At 63.6% G+C, this 11,141-nt stretch overlaps 2 non-coding genes across 2 annotated transcripts; both read right to left on the reverse strand.

Moving 5' to 3' along the window:
• Positions 1 to 2,706: 2,706 nt before the first annotated feature.
• On the reverse strand, positions 2,707 to 2,825 carry LOC131863772 (5S ribosomal RNA). The gene has a single exon (XR_009362667.1). It is a non-coding gene; the product is annotated as a 5S ribosomal RNA (ribosomal RNA).
• A 7,817-nt stretch (positions 2,826 to 10,642) lies between these two features.
• LOC131863765 (5S ribosomal RNA) lies at positions 10,643 to 10,761 on the reverse strand. The gene has a single exon (XR_009362660.1). It is a non-coding gene; the product is annotated as a 5S ribosomal RNA (ribosomal RNA).
• Positions 10,762 to 11,141: the final 380 nt, after the last annotated feature.

The raw sequence follows: 11,141 nt of genomic DNA on the forward strand, positions 1-11,141 counted from the left end.
GGTGTGCTCTGAGGTGCGCACCCGGGAGCGCTACGAAGTGTGCTCCAAGGTGCGGCGTGCACGTTGTCGGAGCCCGGTTTGCCCCGGGTGCGCACCTCGCCTGCACCTTGGCCGGGGTGGGCACCTTGGCTGGGTTTGCCCAGGGTGCGCTCCGAAGCGGGGGTTACTGGAGCGCCCCCTCTTTTTTTGTCAGAGCGTTTGGTGGGGTTTCTCGCATTGGCTCTTCCCAGGCCGGTTGTTGGGTGCGCTCCCACCCTGGCGCGCGCGAAGTTGGAAGTTGGGTTAATTGCCCGGGCGCGCACCTTCGCCAGGGTGGGCACCTTGGTGCGCACACCTTGGCTGGGCTGCGCACCAGGGCGGGCTCAAGATGGCACCAGCATTCCCTTTTTCTCACTATCTTTCAAAACGGAAATTTTAAAATCTCGTTTTTTTTTTGCCTTTTATGGAAATTAGTGAAGGCATCGCATCAAAGGTGCGCACCTCGCTGCCCACCTTGGTGTGCTCCGAGGTGCCCACCACGGTGCGCAACGCCGGTGCGAACCCGGGAGCGCCCCCGATGTGTGCTCCAAGGTGCGGCCGTGCACGAAGTCGGACCCCGGTTTGCCCCGGGTGCGCACCCTCGCGTGCACCTTGGTGCGCACACCTTGGCTGGGTTGCGCGGCCTGGTGGGCACCATGGTGCGCACCAAGGAGCGCTCCGAAGTGTGCTCCAAGGTGCGGCGTGCACGAAGTCGGAGCCCGGGTTTGCCCCGGGTACGCACCTTCGCCGGGGTGGGCACCTCGGCTGGGTTGCGCGCCCTGGTGCGCACCAAGGAGCGCTCGAAGTGTGCTCCAAGGTGCGGCGTGCACGAAGTCGGAGCCCGGTTTGCCCCGGGTGCGCACCCTCGCGTGCACCTTCGGCGGGGTTGCGCGCCCTGGTGGGCACCATGGTGCGCACCAAGGAGCGCTCCGAAGTGTGCTCCAAGGTGCGGCGTGCACGAAGTCGGAGCCCGGTTTGCCCCGGGTGCGCACCTCGCGTGCACCTTCGGCGGGGTTGCGCGCCCTGGTGGGCACCATGGTGCGCACCAAGGAGCGCTCCGAAGTGTGCTCCAAGGTGCGGCGTGCACGAAGTCGGAGCCCCGGTTTGCCCCGGGTGCGCACCTCGCGTGCACCTTCGCCGCGGTGGGCACCATGGCGTGCACGAAGTCGGAGCCCCGGTTTGCCCCGGGTGGCGCACCTCGCGTGCACCTTCGCCGGGGTGGGCACCTCGGCTGGGTTGCGCGCCCTGGTGCGCACCAAGGAGCGCTCCGAAGTGTGCTCCAAGGTGCGGCGTGCACGAAGTCGGAGCCCGGTTTGCCCCGGGTGCGCACCTCGCGTGCACCTTCGCCAGGGTGGGCACCTCGGTGCGCACACCTTCTCAATGTTTTCTTGCCTTTTCTGGAAATTGGTGAAGGCAGCGCATCAAAGGTGCGCACCTCGGTGTGCTCCGAGGTGCGAACCCGAGAGCGCTCCGAGGTGCCCACGAAGTCGAAAGTCGGGTTAATTGCATTGTTTTCCCCGGGTGCGCTCCGAGGTGCGCAACATCGGCGCGCACCAAGGGAGGGCTCCGAAGTGTGCTCCAAGGTGCGCACGATGGCGTGCACCTCTGGTGCGCACGATTCGGAGCTCGGTTTGACCGGGGTGCGCACACCTTGGCTGGGTTGCGCACCTTTTGTGCGCTCCCAAGGTGCGCACGAAGTCGGAGGCTCGGTTTGCCCCGGGTGCGCACCTTCGCCAGGGTGCGCACCTTGATGCGCACAGCCTTGGCCTGGGCTGCGCACCTTGGTGGGCGCCATGGTGCGCACCTTTCGTGCGCTCCAAGGTGCGCACGAAGTCGGAGCTCGGTTTGCCCCGGGTGCGCACCTTGGTGGGCGCCATGGTGCACTCCGAGGTGCCCAAGATTGGTGCGCACCAAGGAGCGCTCCGAAGTGCGCTCCAAGGTGCGCGCGAAGTCGAAAGTTGGGTCATGGTGCACTCCGAGGTGCCCAAGATTGGTGCGCACCAAGGAGCGCTCCGAAGTGCGCTCCAAGGTGCGCGCGAAGTCGAAAGTTGGGTTAATTGTCCGGTTTGCCTCGGGTGCGCACCTTGCGTGCACCTTCGCCAGGGTGGGCGCCTTGGTGCGCACACCTTGGCTGGGCTGCGCACACCTTGGCACCCGCGTTTCCTTCATTTTAAATTTTTTTTTTTTACAATCTCTCAAGTGGGAAATTCTATAATCTCAACTTTTTTTGCCTTTTCAGGAAACTTTTGAATGGAGCGCATCATTGGTGCGCTCCGAAGTGTGCTCCAAAGCTCTCTCCAGCTGCGTGCACCTGCCCCGGCCGCGCACCCGGCCCCGCCCAGCTTCGCTCACCTGTCCCGGGCGTCTGGTGCGGAACCTTAGAGTAAGAAACATCACCGTGCACCTTGGCCAACGTGCGCGACTCGATCCGAGCGCGCACTGGCCGAGGTGCACACCGATTTCACCTGGGTGCGCGCGCAGCACCTCGGGCGCACCGGGGTGCGCGCACAACGCCCGGGTTGCACCGTGGCCTGTGTGCTCGGGGCGCCTCGGGTGCGCGCTCGGTGTCGCCCCCGCGCGCGCGGTAGTGCGGGCAGCGCACCCCGGCCCGGCCCGGCCCCGACGAGAACGCAAACGGGCAAAAGGTTTATTCAAATAGCATTGCGATGCCCGGCGAAAAACTAAAAAAGGGTGCAACACCGGGACTTCCCGGGAGGTCACCCATCCCAGTACTACTTCGGCCCAAGCGCGCTTAACTGCGGAGTTCTGATGGGATCCGGTGCACTAACGCTGGTATGATCGCACCCGTTATGAGCTTGTCGCAGTGTGTACTTAGCAAACCGCGACCCACGTGCGAATCCACCCCGGCCACCCACCCCCGTCGAGGTGCACACCCTCCCTCGCGAAGTGCGCCCCGTTCGCCAAGTGTGAGCCCTGCCCGGGTGCGCGCACCTTGCTAGGGCGTCGGGTGTGCACCCGGCCCGGCCTACGTGCGTGCACCTGTAGGGGGCGTCGTGTGCGTGCAGTGTCCCGTCTGCAACGCGGTGCCCACACACCACCTCGGGCGCAACGACCTGCGCTCACATGTGGGCCGAGTGCACCTTGGTGCATGTTCGGGGCGCCTCGGGTGCACGCTCGATCTTGCCCCGGTGCACCAAGGCGCTCGGTTTGCCCCGGGTGCGCACTTGGTGCAAGGTGGGCACCCAAAATAGGGATCAAGCACCAAAACACAAGTTTCGGGATGCAAAATGGGACCCAAGGACCACAAATGCGTTCCAAGACCCATGATGGGTCCACGAGAACAAAAATGTGTTCCGAGACTTAATAAACAAATATTGGGTTTTAGGAGAAGAAACATGCTCTGATGCCCAAAACGAGAATCGACCCCGAAAAGGCCACAGGCCAAAAGTGGGATGCGAGACAAAAAAAAATGGGACCCGAGGACCAAAATTGGGTTCCCAGGTCGAAGACAGGGCAACCGGACAAGAAACGACCTCTAAGGCTCGAAATGAGTCCCGACGACTAAAACTTGACAAGAAGCACCCATCAGGCACCCAACTCGACACCCATGGGATGCCGACCCACCCGGGCTTCCACCTAGCACACCTTGGCACCCACCCACCCTCGCACCCAACCTCGCACCCAACTTAGCACCTTTGAACCCACATTGGCACTCACCCTGACCCTGGCACCTTGGAACCCACATTGGCACTCACCTTGACCCTGGCACCCACCTTTGCACTCACCTTGGGACCCACCCTGGCTCCCACCTCGGCACCCACCCAGACACCCACCTTGGTTCCTTGGCACCCACCTTGGATCCTTGGCACCCACCCCGACACCCACCTTGGCACGCAACTTGGCTACTTGCCACCCACCTTGGCTCCTTGACGCCCACCCCGACAACCACCCCGTGACCTACCCTGGCTAGGGTTGGTGCACACCCACCCTGGTGCCCACCTTGGCACCCACCCTATGACCCACCTTGGCACGCACCTTAGTACCCACCCCGTTACCCACCCTAGGACCCACCCCGTGACCCACCTTGGCCAGGGTGGGTGCCTTGGTGCGCACAACTTGCCTGGGCTGCACACCAGGGCGGGCTCAAGATGGCACCCGCGTTCCGTTTTTTTCACTATCTTTCAAAACGGAAATTTTAAAATCTCATTTTTTTCTTTTTTTTGCCTTTTCTGGAAATTAGTGAAGGCAGCGCATCAAAGGTGCGCAATGCTGGTGCGAACCCGGGAGCGCTCCGATGTGTGCTCCAAGGTGCGGCGTGCACGAAGTCCGAGCCCGGTTTGCCCCGGGTGCGCACCTCGCGTGCACCTTCGCCGGGGTGAGCACCTTGGCTGGGTTGCGCGCCCTGGTGCGTACCAAGGAGCGCTCTGAAGTGTGCTCCAAGGTGCGGCGTGCACGAAGTCGGAGCCCGGTTTGCCCCGGGTGTGCACCTCGGGTGCGCACCTCGCGTGCACCTTCGCTGCGGTGGGCACCTTGGCTGGGTTGCGCGCCTTGGTGGGCACCATGCAGTGCACGAAGTCGGAGCCCGGTTTGCCCCGGGCGCGCACCTCCGCCAGGGTGGGCACCTTGGTGCGCACAACTTGCCTGGGCTGCGCATCAGGAAGGGCTCAAGATGGCACCCGCGTTCCGTTTTTTTCACTATCTTTCAGAACGGAAATTTTAAAATATCGTTTTTTTTTGCCTTTTCTGGAAATTAGTGAAGGCAGCGCATCAAAGGTGCGCAACGCTGGTGCGAACCTGGGAGCGCTCCGATGTGTGCTCCAAGGTGCGGCGTGCACGAAGTCGGAGCCCGGTTTGCCTCGGGTGCGCCCTGGTGGGCACCATGGTGCGCACCAAGGAGCGCTCCGAAGTGTGCTCCAAGGTGCGGCCTGCACGAAGTCGGAGCCCGGTTTGCCCCGGGTGTGCACCTCGGGTGGGCACCTTGGTGCGCATGCCTTGCCTGGGCTGCGCACCAGGGCGGGCTCAAGATGGCACCCGCGTTCCTTTTTTTTCACTATCTTTCAAAACGGAAATTTTAAAATCTCATTTTTTTTTGCCTTTTTCTGGAAATTAGTGAAGGCAGCGCATCAAAGGTGCGCACCTCGCTGCCCACCACGGTGCGCAACGCCGGTGGGCACCCGGGAGTGCTTCGAAGTGTGCTCCAAGGTGCTGCGTGCACGTTGTCGGAGCCCGGTTTGCCCCGGGTGCGCACCTCGCGTGCACCTTCGTCGGGGTGGGCACCTTGGCTTGGTTTGCCCCGGCTGCGCTCCGAAGCGGGGTTATTGGAGCGCCGCCTCTTTTTTTGTCGGAGCGTTTGGTGGGGTTTCTCGCATTGGCTCTTCCGAGGCCCGGTTGCCACCCTGGCGCGCACGAAGTCGGAAGTAGGGTTAATTGCCCGGGTGCGCACCTTTGCCAGGGTGGCACCTTACCTGGGCTGCGCACCAGGGCGGGCTCAAGATGGCACGCGCGTTCCGTTTTTTTCACTATCTTTCAAAACGGAAATTTTAAAATCTCCTTTTTTTTTTGCCTTTTCTGGAAATTAGTGAAGGCAGCGCATCAAAGGTGCGCACCTCGCTGCCCACCTTGGTGTGCTCTGAGGTGCGCACCCGGGAGCGCTACGAAGTGTGCTCCAAGGTGCGGCGTGCACGTTGTCGGAGCCCGGTTTGCCCCGGGTGCGCACCTCGCCTGCACCTTGGCCGGGGTGGGCACCTTGGCTGGGTTTGCCCAGGGTGCGCTCCGAAGCGGGGTTACTGGAGCGCCCCCTCTTTTTTTGTCAGAGAGTTTGGTGGGGTTTCTCGCATTGGCTCTTCCCAGGCCCGGTTGTTGGGTGCGCTCCCACCCTGGCGCGCGCGAAGTTGGAAGTTGGGTTAATTGCCCGGGCGCGCACCTTCGCCAGGGTGGGCACCTTGGTGCGCAAACCTTGGCTGGGCTGCGCACCAGGGCGGGCTCAAGATGGCACCAGCATTCCCTTTTTCTCACTATCTTTCAAAACGGAAATTTTAAAATCTCGTTTTTTTTTTGCCTTTTATGGAAATTAGTGAAGGCATCGCATCAAAGGTGCGCACCTCGCTGCCCACCTTGGTGTGCTCCGAGGTGCCCACCACGGTGCGCAACGCCGGTGCGAACCCGGGAGCGCCCCGATGTGTGCTCCAAGGTGCGGCGTGCACGAAGTCGGACCCCGGTTTGCCCCGGGTGCGCACCTCGCGTGCACCTTGGTGCGCACACCTTGGCTGGGTTGCGCGGCCTGGTGGGCACCATGGTGCGCACCAAGGAGCGCTCCGAAGTGTGCTCCAAGGTGCGGCGTGCACGAAGTCGGAGCCCGGTTTGCCCCGGGTGCGCACCTTCGCCGCGGTGGGCACCATGGCGTGCACGAAGTCGGAGCCCGGTTTGCCCCGGGTGCGCACCTCGCGTGCACCTTCGCCGGGGTGGGCACCTCGGCTGGGTTGCGCGCCCTGGTGCGCACCAAGGAGCGCTCTGAAGTGTGCTCCAAGGTGCGGCGTGCACGAAGTCGGAGCCCGGTTTGCCCCGGGTGTGCACCTCGGGTGCGCACCTCGCGTGCACCTTCGCTGCGGTGGGCACCTTGGCTGGGTTGCGCGCCTTGGTGGGCACCATGCAGTGCACGAAGTCGGAGCCCGGATTGCCCCGGGCGCGCACCTCCGCCAGGGTGGGCACCTTGGTGCGCACAACTTGCCTGGGCTGCGCACCAGGAAGGGCTCAAGATGGCACCCGCGTTCCGTTTTTTTCACTATCTTTCAGAACGGAAATTTTAAAATCTCGTTTTTTTTTGCCTTTTCTTGAAATTAGTGAAGGCAGCGCATCAAAGGTGCGCAACGCTGGTGCGAACCTGGGAGCGCTCCGATGTGTGCTCCAAGGTGCGGCGTGCACGAAGTCGGACCCCGGTTTGCCCCGGGTGCGCACCTCGCGTGCACCTTGGTGCGCACACCTTGGCTGGGTTGCGCGCCCTGGTGGGCACCATGGTGCGCACCAAGGAGCGCTCCGAAGTGTGCTCCAAGGTGCGGCGTGCACGAAGTCGGAGCCCGGTTTGCCCCGGGTGCGCACCTCGCGTGCACCTTCGCCGCGGTGGGCACCATGGCGTGCACGAAGTCGGAGCCCGGTTTGCCCCGGGTGCGCACCTCGCGTGCACCTTCGCCGGGGTGGGCACCTTGGTGTGCAGACCTTGGCTGGGTTGCGCGCCCTGGTGGGCACCATGGTGCGCACCAAGGAGCGCTCCGAAGTGTGCTCCAAGGTGCGGCCTGCACGAAGTCGGAGCCCGGTTTGCCCCGGGTGTGCACCTCGGGTGGGCACCTTGGTGCGCATGCCTTGCCTGGGCTGCGCACCAGGGCGGGCTCAAGATGGCACCCGCGTTCCTTTTTTTTCACTATCTTTCAAAACGGAAATTTTAAAATCTCATTTTTTTTTGCCTTTTTCTGGAAATTAGTGAAGGCAGCGCATCAAAGGTGCGCACCTCGCTGCCCACCACGGTGCGCAACGCCGGTGGGCACCCGGGAGTGCTTCGAAGTGTGCTCCAAGGTGCTGCGTGCACGTTGTCGGAGCCCGGTTTGCCCCGGGTGCGCACCTCGCGTGCACCTTCGTCGGGGTGGGCACCTTGGCTGGGTTTGCCCCGGCTGCGCTCCGAAGCGGGGTTATTGGAGCGCCGCCTCTTTTTTTGTCGGAGCGTTTGGTGGGGTTTCTCGCATTGGCTCTTCCGAGGCCCGGTTGCCACCCTGGCGCGCACGAAGTCGGAAGTAGGGTTAATTGCCCGGGTGCGCACCTTTGCCAGGGTGGGCACCTTACCTGGGCTGCGCACCAGGGCGGGCTCAAGATGGCACGCGCGTTCCGTTTTTTTCACTATCTTTCAAAACGGAAATTTTAAAATCTCCTTTTTTTTTTGCCTTTTCTGGAAATTAGTGAAGGCAGCGCATCAAAGGTGCGCACCTCGCTGCCCACCTTGGTGTGCTCTGAGGTGCGCACCCGGGAGCGCTACGAAGTGTGCTCCAAGGTGCGGCGTGCACGTTGTCGGAGCCCGGTTTGCCCCGGGTGCGCACCTCGCCTGCACCTTGGCCGGGGTGGGCACCTTGGCTGGGTTTGCCCAGGGTGCGCTCCGAAGCGGGGTTACTGGAGCGCCCCCTCTTTTTTTGTCAGAGCGTTTGGTGGGGTTTCTCGCATTGGCTCTTCCCAGGCCCGGTTGTTGGGTGCGCTCCCACCCTGGCGCGCGCGAAGTTGGAAGTTGGATTAATTGCCCGGGCGCGCACCTTCGCCAGGGTGGGCACCTTGGTGCGCACACCTTGGCTGGGCTGCGCACCAGGGCGGGCTCAAGATGGCACCAGCATTCCCTTTTTCTCACTATCTTTCAAAACGGAAATTTTAAAATCTCGTTTTTTTTTTGCCTTTTATGGAAATTAGTGAAGGCATCGCATCAAAGGTGCGCACCTCGCTGCCCACCTTGGTGTGCTCCGAGGTGCCCACCACGGTGCGCAACGCCGGTGCGAACCCGGGAGCGCCCCGATGTGTGCTCCAAGGTGCGGCGTGCACGAAGTCGGACCCCGGTTTGCCCCGGGTGCGCACCTCGCGTGCACCTTGGTGCGCACACCTTGGCTGGGTTGCGCGGCCTGGTGGGCACCATGGTGCGCACCAAGGAGCGCTCCGAAGTGTGCTCCAAGGTGCGGCGTGCACGAAGTCGGAGCCCGGTTTGCCCCGGGTACGCACCTCGCGTGCACCTTCGCCGGGGTGGGCACCTCGGCTGGGTTGCGCGCCCTGGTGCGCACCAAGGAGCGCTCCGAAGTGTGCTCCAAGGTGCGGCGTGCACGAAGTCGGAGCCCGGTTTGCCCCGGGTGCGCACCTTCGCCGCGGTGCGCACCATGGCGTGCACGAAGTCGGAGCCCGGTTTGCCCCGGGTGCGCACCTCGCGTGCACCTTCGGCGGGGTTGCGCGCCCTGGTGGGCACCATGGTGCGCACCAAGGAGCGCTCCGAAGTGTGCTCCAAGGTGCGGCGTGCACGAAGTCGGAGCCCGGTTTGCCCCGGGTGCGCACCTCGCGTGCACCTTCGGCGGGGTTGCGCGCCCTGGTGGGCACCATGGTGCGCACCAAGGAGCGCTCCGAAGTGTGCTCCAAGGTGCGGCGTGCACGAAGTCGGAGCCCGGTTTGCCCCGGGTGCGCACCTCGCGTGCACCTTCGCCGCGGTGGGCACCATGGCGTGCACGAAGTCGGAGCCCGGTTTGCCCCGGGTGCGCACCTCGCGTGCACCTTCGCCGGGGTGGGCACCTCGGCTGGGTTGCGCGCCCTGGTGCGCACCAAGGAGCGCTCCGAAGTGTGCTCCAAGGTGCGGCGTGCACGAAGTCGGAGCCCGGTTTGCCCCGGGTGCGCACCTCGCGTGCACCTTCGCCAGGGTGGGCACCTCGGTGCGCACACCTTCTCAATGTTTTCTTGCCTTTTCTGGAAATTGGTGAAGGCAGCGCATCAAAGGTGCGCACCTCGGTGTGCTCCGAGGTGCGAACCCGAGAGCGCTCCGAGGTGCCCACGAAGTCGAAAGTCGGGTTAATTGCATTGTTTTCCCCGGGTGCGCTCCGAGGTGCGCAACATCGGCGCGCACCAAGGAGGGCTCCGAAGTGTGCTCCAAGGTGCGCACGATGGCGTGCACCTCTGGTGCGCACGATTCGGAGCTCGGTTTGACCGGGGTGCGCACACCTTGGCTGGGTTGCGCACCTTTTGTGCGCTCCAAGGTGCGCACGAAGTCGGAGCTCGGTTTGCCCCGGGTGCGCACCTTCGCCAGGGTGCGCACCTTGATGCGCACGCCTTGGCTGGGCTGCGCACCTTGGTGGGCGCCATGGTGCGCACCTTTCGTGCGCTCCAAGGTGCGCACGAAGTCGGAGCTCGGTTTGCCCCGGGTGCGCACCTTGGTGGGCGCCATGGTGCACTCCGAGGTGCCCAAGATTGGTGCGCACCAAGGAGCGCTCCGAAGTGCGCTCCAAGGTGCGCGCGAAGTCGAAAGTTGGGTTAATTGTCCGGTTTGCCTCGGGTGCGCACCTTGCGTGCACCTTCGCCAGGGTGGGCGCCTTGGTGCGCACACCTTGGCTGGGCTGCGCACACCTTGGCACCCGCGTTTCCTTCATTTTAAATTTTTTTTTTTTACAATCTCTCAAGTGGGAAATTCTATAATCTCAACTTTTTTTGCCTTTTCAGGAAACTTTTGAATGGAGCGCATCATTGGTGCGCTCCGAAGTGTGCTCCAAAGCTCTCTCCAGCTGCGTGCACCTGCCCCGGCCGCGCACCCGGCCCCGCCCAGCTTCGCTCACCTGTCCCGGGCGTCTGGTGCGGAACCTTAGAGTAAGAAACATCACCGTGCACCTTGGCCAACGTGCGCGACTCGACCGAGCGCGCACTGGCCGAGGTGCACACCGATTTCACCTGGGTGCGCGCGCAGCACCTCGGGCGCACCGGGGTGCGCGCACAACGCCCGGGTTGCACCGTGGCCTGTGTGCTCGGGGTGCCTCGGGTGCGCGCTCGGTGTCGCCCCCGCGCGCGCGGTAGTGCGGGCAGCGCACCCCGGCCCGGCCCGGCCCCGACGAGAACGCAAACGGGCAAAAGGTTTATTCAAATAGCATTGCGACGCCCGGCGAAAAACTAAAAAAGGGTGCAACACCGGGACTTCCCGGGAGGTCACCCATCCCAGTACTACTCCGGCCCAAGCGCGCTTAACTGCGGAGTTCTGATGGGATCCGGTGCACTAATGCTGGTATGATCGCACCCGTTATGAGCTTGTCGCAGTGTGTACTTAGCAAACCGCGACCCACGTGCGAATCCACCCCGGCCACCCACCCCCGTCGAGGTGCACACCCTCCCTCGCGAAGTGCGCCCCGTTCGCCAAGTGTGAGCCCTGCCCGGGTGCGCGCACCTTGCTAGGGCGTCGGGTGTGCACCCGGCCCGGCCTACGTGCGTGCACCTGGAGGGGGCGTCGTGTGCGTGCAGTGTCCCGTCTGCAACGCGGTGCCCACACACCACCTCGGGCGCAACGACCTGCGCTCACATGTGGGCCGAGTGCACCTTGGTGCATGTTCGGGGCGCCTCGGGTGCACGCTCGATCTTGCCCCGGTGCACCAAGGCGCTCGGTTTGCCCCGGGTGCGCACTT

This window comes from Cryptomeria japonica, unplaced genomic scaffold, assembly GCF_030272615.1.
Source record: "Cryptomeria japonica unplaced genomic scaffold, Sugi_1.0 HiC_scaffold_68, whole genome shotgun sequence".
Taxonomy (NCBI): domain Eukaryota; kingdom Viridiplantae; phylum Streptophyta; class Pinopsida; order Cupressales; family Cupressaceae; genus Cryptomeria; species Cryptomeria japonica.